Source organism: Scyliorhinus torazame, chromosome 7, assembly GCF_047496885.1.
Source record: "Scyliorhinus torazame isolate Kashiwa2021f chromosome 7, sScyTor2.1, whole genome shotgun sequence".
In the NCBI taxonomy this organism is placed as follows: Eukaryota; Metazoa; Chordata; class Chondrichthyes; order Carcharhiniformes; family Scyliorhinidae; genus Scyliorhinus; species Scyliorhinus torazame.
The window spans coordinates 307,845,953-307,858,197 of NC_092713.1; the positions used below are offsets into that span (position 1 = coordinate 307,845,953).

Consider the following 12,245-nt stretch of genomic DNA (forward strand, 5'->3'; position numbering starts at 1 on the left):
AATCCCCAGCCTCCGTATTTTCTGCAATAGCCTACCGTGGGGAACCTTATCAAACGCTTTACTGAAATCCATATACACCACATCAACTGCTCTACCCTCGTCTACCTGTTCAGTCACCTTCTCAAAGAACTCGATAAGGTTTGTGAGGCATGCCCTACCCTTCACAAAGCCATGCCGACTATCCCTAATCATATTATTCCATATTATTATTAGGTGCATGAGTGCATATCATGACACAGGTTCAGGGCTTGAGTGGCCGAGAGGGTTAAAGGAGGTTTGACCAAGTAGATTAGTGGAAGGTTTAGCTCAGTTGGCTAGACAGCTGGCTTGTGATGCAGAGCCAGACCAGCAGCACAGGTTCAATTCCCGTACCGGCTGAGTTTATTGCCAAAGACCCTGCCTCAAATGGGGAAGCAGCCTATGGTCACCTGGGGCTCTGGTGACTTTACCTCTACCTTACAGGCAGCTACTCCGATCCCCTCGATATGAGGGTCAGAGAAACCCGTGTGATGTTGGAGATGAGGATATGGTGGACAACTGGTTTCCCCATCCTCTGCCAGATCTGGCTGGACAACTTCAATTGCTGAGGGTGCGGAGACAGAGTGGGGGGGTTTAAGAAGACAGTTTGCAGCTGGGGTTTATCTTTGCATTCCAGAATTACCCTGGAACAGTGAACAGTCACAGCAGGTGGGAGCAATAGTGTTTGAAGTGGTCCAGCCAGATCTGGCAGAGGATGGGGAAACCAGTTGTCCACCATATCCTTTCAACACCTTGTCCCTTGTGCGCAAGGGGGCAGAGATTAGAGCTAGACCAGGGGACATGGCCAGGGTGTGAAAGAGAGGGAGAGAGAGAGAGAGATGGTTCTGCTGGTGAGCTAGGCCATCAAAGATGGAGGTGAGGTGCAGTTGAATAAATCAGTAGCTGTAGAAATGTGGTAAACAGAGAGTCAAAAGCTAAGTAGTTGGGATTTTGATGATACAGTTGTGAGTTATAAGTTTAGAATCACAGAATTTACAGTGCAGAAAGAGGCCATTTGGCCCATCGAGTTTGCACTGGCTCTTGGAAAGACAACCCTACATAAGCCCACGCCTCCACCCTATCCCCGTAACCCAGTAACACCACCTAACGTTTTTGGATACTAAGGGCCATTTAGCCTGGCCAATCCACCTGCACATCTTTGGGAGGAAGCCGGAGCACCCGGAGGAAACCCAACGCAGATACGGGGAGAACGTGCAGACTCCGCACAGACAGTGACCCAAACCGGGAATCGAACCTGGGACCCTGGAGCTGTGAAGCAACAGTGCGAACCAATATGCTACCATTCCACCTTAAACCTATCGCATTGTCTCATCTGTCCTTTCCATTTCACCCCCTGTTTTGTTGATTCACTTTTCTCCATTAGGGACATTGAATGACTTTGCGAGGGAGAGTTCAAGCTAATTGGGTATCGTGGAATCTCACAGCACAGAAGGAGGCGAGTTGGCCCATTGTTCCTCCGCTTGCTCTCTGAAAAGGCTGTCCAATTAGTTGCACCCCCATTGCCTCCTTCCCTCCAGCTGTGCAATTTTTTTAACTTTCAAGTATTTATCCCATTCCCTTTTGAAAGTTACTCTTGAATTTGCTTCCACTGCCTGACAGGCAGCGCCTTCCCGACCACAACAACCCTCCTCGTCACCCCTCTCCCTTTCGCCAAATTATTTTCAATCTGTGTCGCGTGGGCTACCGAACCTCCTGCCACAGGGAACAGTTTCTCCGCGCTTCCCCTCTCGAAACCCAATCTTGGATTTGAACCCCTTCTCTTCAATCATCCCTGCACCTTCATTGGCCAAGCACAAATGACCCCAGCTTCTCCATTCGCTCAGGACATGGGGAATCGGAGTGGCCCAGTCATCACTCCAGCCTTATCCATCATCCGGTCAGATCGTAGCATCTGTATCTTAACTCCATTTACCCGTCTGGGACCCTTAATTCACTTGGGCTTAAAACCTCACTATCAATCTCAGTTTTGAAACTTTCGACTGAGCAGCGGAAGGGGGTCCCTGATCTCCACTCCACTTTGTGTGAGGAAGGGTTTCCTGACCCCGCCCCTGAATGACCTCACTCTAATTATAAGGTTTTGCCCCCCGCCCCTCGTTCTGGAGTCTGCCCACTCCCCCAGAGAAACCTGCTTCTCTCAAATCTATTAACTCCTTAAATCATCTTAAATACCTCAGTCAGTTAATCTTTTCTACTCAAACTGGTAGAACGTAAGAATTCCAACACTACAGGAGGCCATTCTTCCCATCAAGTCTGAGCTGACCCTCTGAAAGAACAGCCTATCCAGGCCCACTTCCCCCACTCTATCCTCATAACCCCACCTAACCTGCACATGGTTGGACTGGGGGAGGGAACCGGAGCACCCGGAGGAAACCCACGCAGACACGGGGGGGGACGTGCAAACTCCACAGTCACCCAAGGCCGGAATTGAACCCTGGTCCCTGGTGCTAAGCATTGTGCCTCCGTGCTGCCCATTCGAGAGAATACAACTCGAGGTAATGTGACCAGTCCTCATAATTTAACCCTTTTGTTTAGCACAGGGCTAAATCGCTGGCTTTGAAAGCAGACCAAGGCAGGCCAGCAGCACGGTTCAATTCCCGTACCAGCCTCCCCGAACAGGCGCCGGAATGTGGCGACTAGGGGCTTTTCACAGTAACTTCATTTGAAGCCTACTTGTGGCAATAAGCGATTTTCATTCATTCATTTTCATTCACTATCATCCTGTAAGGTGAGTTCTGGTACACAGAGCTGAAGGCACTGCTTGAAATGGGGACTTATTATAACACATCCTTAAACCATGATAAAGACCTCAGTTAGATCACCCTCCTCCCCTTCATCTTCCCTTATCCTTCTATGCTGTAGACTCTCCACAGATCAGAAGTTGTTCATCCCTGGGTATCGTTCAGAGAAAGACAGTAGCAGAGGTGACAAATGAGCTGGAATCCTGATAGCTGACACTCAGTATAAAGCAGCAGGTTGTTACCGAAGACAGGATCCACTACCTGTGAGGGTGAGTGACAGTCATTGTCTGTGGTCTGCGGTTCGACAGACAAAAGCCTTTTACCATCAAATATTTAAGGTGGAAATCGTCCTCAGGTTTTACTGATGGCCTGCAGTCTGTTCACACATAGCCAGGTGGGAACGAGAGGGAGCTGTGGGTCAGGTTGGGGGGTTCTGGTGGGGAGTGGGGTTGAACCAGCAGAGTCATCTGGATTCCAGCCGGTCACAGCAGAGGTTTCAGAGATCATTAAGAAAGCTTAATGAGCTGCGGTAAGATCTTAATGCAATTCTGTTCTACATTTAATAAGGCAGAATAAATAAATTAGCCCATGACACTGAACCTCAGAAATTGTCATCGCACCGAGCTCCTGTTAAAAATGGATTTACAGGGAGGTTGGCTCCCGAAAGGTGGCTCAATGAGATTAGTGATGAGAAGTGAGCTAATATTCTCTGGCGTTTAAATGATTCAGAGGTGACCTCATTGAAACATGTATAGTTCTCCCGTGCCTGGTTTAAATAAATCGACCCACAATGTGTTTACATAATCCCTTATGGATAATTGGTGCCTTTATATCATTATAGAAACACAACATGGTGGCAGCGACTCTTTCCCTTGGCTGGAGGGTCGAGAGCCCAGGCCTACCGCCTCAGGAAAAGGGTCCAGCCATTTAGAACGGAGAGATGAGAAGAAAATTTGTAACTCAGAGGATTACAAATCCATGGAATTCTCTCCCCCAAGAGAATGACTTCTCAGTCATTGAGTATATTCAAGATAGAGTTTGATTGATTTTTGAATTTGAAGAATCAACAGGTTTGGGAATAGGGCGGGAAGGTGGTGTTGAGCTGGAAGTTCAGCCATGATCTTATTGAATGGCAGCACAGGCTTGAGGGGCCGAATGTCCTACACCAGCTCCTATTTCTGCGCTTTCCACAATATTTTCCATCGGACGTTGTGACATTTCCAACAGTCGCTTGGCGACACAGAACTTGAATCTCGCTGGGAAGAGAGACGCGCTGCTGAAGCTTTACACCCTGCACACATCAGAACAAACAAAAGAATGCCAAATTTCAAACAGTCACAGTAAATTATGCTGCCGTAGCTGATTGGTTGGCAAGTTGACTCTGATTGGCCAAGGTGTTGCCATGGAGAAGGCAATGGGAAACTATGGACTCCCCAGAGTTCCCAGGTAATTAAAACAATGTGCAACGATTGGATAAGGCGGGAAAGCGGAACTGTAATTGTCACATCCAGTCAATCGTGTTCTCCTTGAATGGTGGAGCAAACTCAATGGGCCGAATGGCCTACTTCTGCTCCTATATTTTATGGTCTAATGTTCTTAGCTTCCTATTGTTTCAGCAAACAAAAAAATTCATCCCTCCCCAGCCTCACTCAAATATTGTCACATTCTTCAGGGTGCCCTGTGAATATGAGGTGTGGGAGCTATGCTGGTTTCAGATCCAGAAATGCAGGTTGTTTCTTTACGTGAATTATTCGAAGGCTTTATTACCCATCCCTAATTGCCCTCGGGAAGGTGGTGGTGAGCCTCCTTCTTGAGCCATTGCAGTCCATGTGGTGCAGGCACACCCACTGTGCTGTTAGGGAGGGAGCTCACTCCTTTTAAACTTCTTTGCAGTTTTACTCAAAGGAGAGGTTTGCTCAGATATTTCAGAGGGGCGGCGCAGAGTCAACCATATTTCTGTGGGCCTGGAGTCACATGTAGGCCAGACCAGGTAAGGACGGCAGATTTCCTTCCCGAAAGGACGTTAGTGAACCAATTGGGTTTTTACAACAATTGTTTCCATGGTCACCATTACTGAGACTCGCTTTTCGATTCCAGATTTATTAACTGAATTTAAATTCCACTCACTGCCGTGGTGGGATTTGAACCCGTGTCTCCCAGAGCATTTACCTGAGCCACTGGATTACTAGTCCAGTCACACTACCACTTTGCCACCGTCTCCCCGTTATGTTAGGTGACGCCCACTCCCCCACCCCACCCAACAGTGAAAGTCAGAACAGACTAACCAAGGCACTAACACACACTGACGTGAACCGATATACGAAGAACCTTCACCACACGGACTGCTGTGTTGCAAAAGGAAGAACTGCACCACCTTCTTAAGAGGCAACAAGGGTATGGCAATAAATAACAGCCTCGCCAGTGGCGCTCATCTCCGAAGATAGGAGGAGGAATGAGTGGGCGAGACAGAAGAGGGAAGCTCTGGTCAGAGAGCACACAGACTGTGGCAGTTGATGAAAGGCTGCTCATCATCTGAAGGGCAATTAGGGATGGGCGATATGTTCTGGTCTTGCCATGATGTCCGCATCCCGTGAATGTCTCTGTGCTGGCGAAGGAGAGGGAAGATGCAAACAATCTATAAGGGGAGGAGTGTGAAATATTAGATACAATAAGCATAATGAGAATGCAAATACTGGAAGTACCTCGAAGGTGGATAAATCGCCAGGGTCAGATGGATTGTATCCCAGGCTGTTAAAGGAAGCCAGGGAGGAAATATCGGATGCCCTGGGGATCATTTTCCAATCCTCACTAGCTACAGGCAAGGTCCAAGAGGTTTGGAACTCCACAAACGTTGTGCCATTGTTTAAAAAGGGTGCAAGGGATAGGCCAGAAAACTATAGGCCGACCAGTCTGACTTTGGTTGTGGGAAATTCTTGGAATCAATTCTGAGAGACAGGATAAACTGTCACGTGGAAAGACACGGATTGATCAGGGATAGTCAGCATTGTTTAGTTGGGGGAAGATCATGGGCTGGATTCTCCGTCCCGCCACGCCAGATTTCTGCTTCACCCCGCCGGCGGGATGCTCCGTTTCACCAGCTGGTCAATGGGGTTTCCCATTGTGGGGCAGCCACACGCCATCAGGAAACCCCCGGGCTGCGGCAAAATGGAGCATCCCGCCGGCGGAGAATCCCGCCCCCTGTCTTACTAACCTAATCAAATTGTTTGAGGAAGTAGCGGGGGGGATTGATGAGGGCAGTGCCCATGGATATCAGAGAGGCATCTGACAAGGTCCCACATGGCAGACTGGTCAGAAACGTGAAATCCCATAGGATATAGAGGAAGATGTCCGGTCAGATCCAAAATCGGCCCAGTGACAGGAAACAATGGGTAATGGTTGATGGATGTCTTCGGGAATGGAAAGCAGTTTCCAGTGCCATCCACAGGGTTCAGTGTTGGGCCCTTTGCTGTTAGTTGTGTATATTGATGATTTACATTTTAACTGTTGCCTTTTATACCTACTGTAATTATGGCAGTCAGTGAGGTTGCCCTCCTTCCTTTGGATATCAATATTCTATTGCTCAAATCGCCAGGTATCAAATGATACCATCACAAGGTTCAACCGGATATCGCTCAAAGAGCCAAACACCAGTTAGTTAGTTCAAGGTCAAGGGTACTTTATTTACACACAATTAATCACACAACATAGACACTACTAGTTAAACTACACCTATCAACAATGACAACCTCCATCTCTAGCTAGGCAAGCATTTATTACCCATCCCTAATTGCCCTCGAGAAGGTGGTAGTTAGCCGCCATCTTGAACCGCCGCAGTCCATGTGGTGTAGGTACACCCACAATGCTGTTAGGGAGGAAGTTGCAGGACATTGACCCAGCGATAGTGAAGTAATGGTGATAGATTTCCAAGTCAGGATGGTACGTGACGAGGGGAGCTTGCAGACTTCATGGAAGTTTGATACAACTGAGTGGCTTGCTGGGCCATTTCAGAGTCAACCACATTGCTGTGGTTCTGGAGTCACGTGTAGGCCAGGCCAGGTAACGATGGCTGACTTCCCTCCCTGAAGGACCAGCTGGGTTTTTGTGGTCGCCATTACTGAGGCTAGTTATTAATTCCAGATTTTATTGAAGTAAATTTAAATTCCTGCTGTGGTGAGATTTGAACCTGTGTCTACAGAACATTAGCCTGCGTCTCTGGCTTACTAGCCCAGCGATATTGCGACCATGATAGCGCCCCCCATCGAGCCATCTAAAACTCAGTTGCCCATGTCTTAATTCACAAGTTCCATTCCCCAATGGACAACCAAGATTTTGATCATCCAATGTCCCCCGATGTGCCTTAGGGTGACACGGTAGCACAGTGGTTAGCACAGTTTCTTCACCGCTCCAGGGTCCAAGGTTCGATTCCCGGCTTGGGTCACTGTCTGTGCGGAGTCCGCACATCCTCCCCGTGTCTGCGTGGGTTTCCTCCGGGTGCTCCGGTTTCCTCCCACAGTCCAAAGATGTGCAGGTTAGGTGGATTGGCCGTGCTAAATTGCCCTTAGTGTCCAGAAAGGTTAAGTGGGGGTTTCTGGGTTACGGGGACAGGGTGGAGGTGGGGGATTTCCAAGGGCCGGAGCTGACTCGACGGACCAAATGGCCTCCTTCTGCACTGTAAATTCCATGATTCTATGACCGCTGGGCTCGCTGACCTACATTGATTCTCTGTCAAGTAATATATTGACTTTAAAGTTCTCATCCTTGTTTTCAAATCCCTCCAAGGCCAGTCCCCTTCCTGATATCTGTAATCTCCTCCAAACCCACAACCCTCCGAGATATCTGCGCTCCACGAATTCTGGCCTCTCGCTCATCCTCAATTTTAATCTCTCCGCCCAGGGATATGGGGAGTATGGCGCTGAATGACAGGCATGGCTCGATGGAACGAATGGCCTGCTTTTAGTTTCTATTGGTGGGGTGGTGCCTTGAGTTGCCCGGACACTTAAGCTCTGGAATTCCCTCCCCAGACCTCTCCGCCTGTCTACCTGGCTTTCCACCTTTTAGACACTCCTAAACACCTACCTCTTTGACCAAGATTTTGATCATCCAATGCCTCATGATGTGCCTTTGCGTTATTCTGGGGGATTCTCAGTTGGCTGATGCCGAAATCGTGAAACGCAATTGGGTGGAGAATAGACTCCGACGACAAAATCACAGCGGGCGCTGATTTGACGCCAAATTGCAACTTTCCGTCAGCTCGACAGCTGCGTCAATGCGGTCCAGAACAGACGTACAGTAAACACCGTTTGCATATTATTAGCAGGCCTGACCCGATATTCTCCGCGGCCTCCGCGATTCTCCGCCTCCGATGGGCCGCGTTCCCGACGGCGCGGTTCTCTTGTGCTTTTAAAAATTGTGAAACCGGCGTGGCGGCTGCTGAGGGAGAGAGCGGGGGTACGGAAAGTGTCCAACATCGCCATAGTTTGCTGACAGTCGTGCCGCTGGCTGGGTGATGCACGATCAATTACTATTAAAACGAGGTTGTAACATAACTGAAGGCTTTAATAGACTAGAACTGTTCCCCAGCAGCTTCAGTACAGATCGAGGGCTGCTGGGACGGCACCGGTTCTTATACCCCGCCTGTCAGGGCGGAGCTACATACAAAACAGCCAATGGTAAACTCCTAGGTTTACCAATGGTCTTCAACCTCTCGGGTACTGCAATACCTGATAATACCACATTCACCCCCTGTTAAAAAAGAGTCCGGCGGGGGTGGTGGCCAGTGGTTACAATTGCATCTAACATGGTATGATCAGATATGGAGGTACCGTGATACCTCCTTACAGGGTTGTAGAGAATATTTACAATCGTGGAAGATATATACATTCAGTGTTTATTTACAGATACAGGTCGGTTACACTGAAGCAATCAGTCGGTCGGGTGGCCTGATTGTCCTCCTGAATCGTCTGAGCCTCGGTGGTGATTCCGGTGGGGGTCCGGGCGCCTGCGACTCCGGGAGCGTGGCTTCGGCCTCCATGGCAGCTTTGTCACCCCTAGACGGCGCTGGTGGGGAAAACGGTTGACAAGAGAGGGGGGTGCCTGTAGGGGGCGTCGGTGGGTGGGAGGGCCTAGGCAGGGGCGGCGGGAGGACTGACCCTCTTGTGAGGTGCTGTGAAAGGGGGTGGGGGGGGGTGGTTCAGGTGCGCGTGGGATTCCGGCGGGCGCCAGGTCCCGTAGGGAGACCGTATCTTGCCGGCCGTCAGGGAACACCACGTAGGTGTACTGGGGGTAGCGTGCAGCAGGTGGACCCTCTCAACCAACGGGTCCGACTTGTGCGCCCGCACGTGTTTTCGGAGCAGGATGGGTCCGGGTGTTGCTAGCCAAGTCGGGAGTGAGGTCCCGGAGGAGGACTTCCTGGGGAAAACAAGGAGACGTTCGTGAGGTGTCTGATTGGTAGTTGTACAGAGCAGCGACCGGATGGTGTGGAGGGCCATTAGGACGGCCTTCCAGACCGTTCCGTTCTCCCTCTCTACCTGCCCGTTTCCCCGGGGGTTGTAACTGGTCGTCCTGCTTGAGGCAATGCCCCTGTTGAGCAGGAATTGACTCAGTGCATCGCTCATAAAGGAGGACCCCCTATCACTGTGCAGGCAAGCGGAGAAACCGAACAGTGTAAAGGAGGGCCTTGATGATGGGCGTTGCGGTCATGTCTGGGCAGGGGATGGCGAATGGGAACCGGGAGTACGCGTCAATCACGTTCAGGAAGTACGTGTTGCGGTCGGTGGAGGGGAGGGGTCCTTTGAAGTCCATGCTGAGGCGTTCAAAGGGACGGGAAGCCTTTATCAGGTGTGCCCTCTCTGGCCAGTAGAAGTGCGGTTTGCACTCCGCGCAGATTTGGCAGTCCCTGGTGGCTGTCCTGACCTCCTCGATTGAGTAGGGCAGGTTGCGGGTCTTGACAAAGTGGAAAAAGCGAGTGACCCCCCGGGTGGCAGAGGTCCTCGTGGAGGGCTCGGAGGTGATCCACTTGTGCGGTGGCACATGTGCCGCGGGACAGGGCATCAGGAGGCTTGTTTAGCTTCCCGGGACGATACAAGATCTCGTAGTTGTAGGTGGAGAGTTCTATCCTCAAGATCTTGTCGTTATTTATCTTGCCCCGCTGTGCATTATCAAACATGAACACCACCAACCGTTGGTCAGTGGGGAGAGTGAATCTCCTGCCGGCCAGGTAGTGCCTCCAGTGTCGCAAAGCTTCTACTATGGCTTGTGCCTCTTTTTCGACCGAGGAATGGTGAATTTCGGAAACATGGAGGGTACAGGAGAAGAAGGCCACGGGTCTGCCCACTTGGTTGAGGGTGGCGGCCAGAGCTACGTCGGACGCGTCGCTCTTGACCTGGAAGGGGAGGGACTCGTCGATGGCGCGCATCGTGGCCTTTGCAATGTCTGCTTCAATGCGGCTGAAGGCCTGGCGGGCCTCCATCGACAGGGGGAAGGTTGTGGACTGGATTATAGGACGGGCTTTGTCTGCGTAGTTAGGGACCCACTGGGCGTAACAACTTAAAAACCCGAGGCAGCGCTTCAGGGCCTTGGGGCAGTGAGGGAGGGGGAACTCCATGAGGGGACGCATGCGTTCAGGGTCAGGGCCTATAACTCCATTTCGCACTACGTAGCCGAGAATGGCTAGACGGTCGGTGCTAAATACGCATTTATCTTTATTATATGTTAAGTTAAGGATTTTAGCGGTCTGGAGAAATTTTCGGAGGTTAGTGTCGTGGTCCTGCTGGTCATGGCCGCAGATGGTGACGTTATCAAGATACGGAAACGTTGCGCACAAGCCGGTCAACCATTCGGTCCATCTCGCGCTGGAAGACCGAGACCCCATTAGTGACACCAAAGGAAACCCTTAAAAAATGATAGAGCCGCCCATCTGCTTCGAAGGCAGTGTATTTGCGGTCACTAGTACAGAGGGGTAGTTGATGTCAGGCGGACTTGAAATCCACCGTGGGGAAGACCTTATATTGCGCAATCCCGTTTACCAGGTCGGATATGCGGGGGAGAGGGTACGCATCCAGCTGCGTAAACCTGTTGATGGTCTGACTGTAGTTGATGACCATCCTATGCTTCTCCCTGGTCTTTACCACCACTACTTGAGCTCTCCAGGGACTGTTGCTAGCTTCAATGACCCCTTCCCTCAGTAGCCTTTGGACCCCTGACCTGATGAAGGTCCGGTCCTGGGCACTGTACCGCCTGCTCCTGGTGGCGACGGGTTTGCAATCCAGGGTGAGGTTCGCAAACAGGGAAGGCGGGTCGACCTTAAGGGTCGCGAGGCCGCAGACAGTAAGGGGGGGTATAGGGCCGCCGAATTTGGAGGTCAGGCTTTGCAAGTTACATTGGAAATCCAATCCCAGGCGGGTAGCCGCGCAGAGGTGCGGCAGGACATAAAGGCGGAAATTGTTGAATTTCCTGCCTTGGACCGTGAGGTTTGCTAGGCAGAACCCCTTTATCTCGACTGAGTGTGAACCGGAGGCCAGGAAGATTCTTTGGTTTACAGGGTGGGTAACAAGTGAACAGCGCCTTACCGTGTCGGGGTGTATAAAGCTCTCCGTACTCCCAGAGTCGATCAGGCAGGACGTCAGCGTGTAGTCGGCCGTGCTGGGGTCCTGGGGCCCCATCCAAGATGGCGTCTCCCATGGGTCGCACATGGTGGTCGGGGATGGACAAAATGGCGGTGCCCATCCGTCCAGTGGTGTCCGAGGAACAAGATGGCTGCATCCGTGGGCCGCACGTGGCCCTAGGATAGGGGGGTGGCGGTGAATGCTGGCCGCCTGGGGCCCGATGGGAAGGTTGCTGCGGTGGTCCGGAGTCACCACTGGAGACCGCGGCCATTGCTCGTGCCTGGTAGACCCCCACAAAATGGCTCTTCATGCCGCACCCTTTGCAGGTGGAGGTGCGGGCCGGGCAGCGCTGGCGGGGGTGCTTCGCCGGCCCGCAGAAGAAACAGCGGGGCCTGACAGAGTTAGCGGGCCATCTTACAGCGCAGGCCTGCGGGGCCACAGGGAAAGTCTGTGGGGCTGCCGCTGCGGGATGCCACGCAGCCCAGGGGCCCGCCGCACGGTCGGGCACATAGGATTGCGCGCTTCTGGAGGCAACGTCCATGGTCCCTGCCAGGGCCCGTGCCTCTCTAAGTCCCAGGGTGTCTTTTTCTAAGAGCCGCTGGCGGATCTCTGAGGAGCTCATACCTGCTACGAAGGCATCCCGGGTTAGGAGTTCCATGTGCTTGCGGGCAGCCACAGTTTCTGCCCAGCACCAGTAGCGCGTGGTAGAACTCCTCCAACGATTCCCCAGGGCTTTGCCGTCTTGTTGCAAGCAGGTGACGTGCGTAGACCTGATTTACAGGGTGTCCTTTTAACGGTTCGATCGCCACATCGAAGTCCTCCGCCTCCTCGATGAGGGTGTAGATCCCATGGCTTACCCTTGAGT

At 51.6% G+C, this 12,245-nt stretch overlaps 1 protein-coding gene across 5 annotated transcripts in view; it reads left to right on the forward strand.

Moving 5' to 3' along the window:
• The window catches only part of LOC140427160 (synaptopodin), a 154,147-nt gene that overhangs the window by 44,653 nt on the left and 97,249 nt on the right, over positions 1-12,245 (forward strand). The window contains exon 2 of one of the 5 annotated variants that reach the window (XM_072512719.1): positions 2,899-3,046. The exons of the other annotated variants lie outside the window; for them this stretch is intronic. The gene's annotated coding sequence lies outside the window, so the exon portion shown is untranslated. The remainder of the gene's footprint in view (positions 1-2,898; positions 3,047-12,245) is intronic. 5 annotated transcript variants of the gene reach the window in all.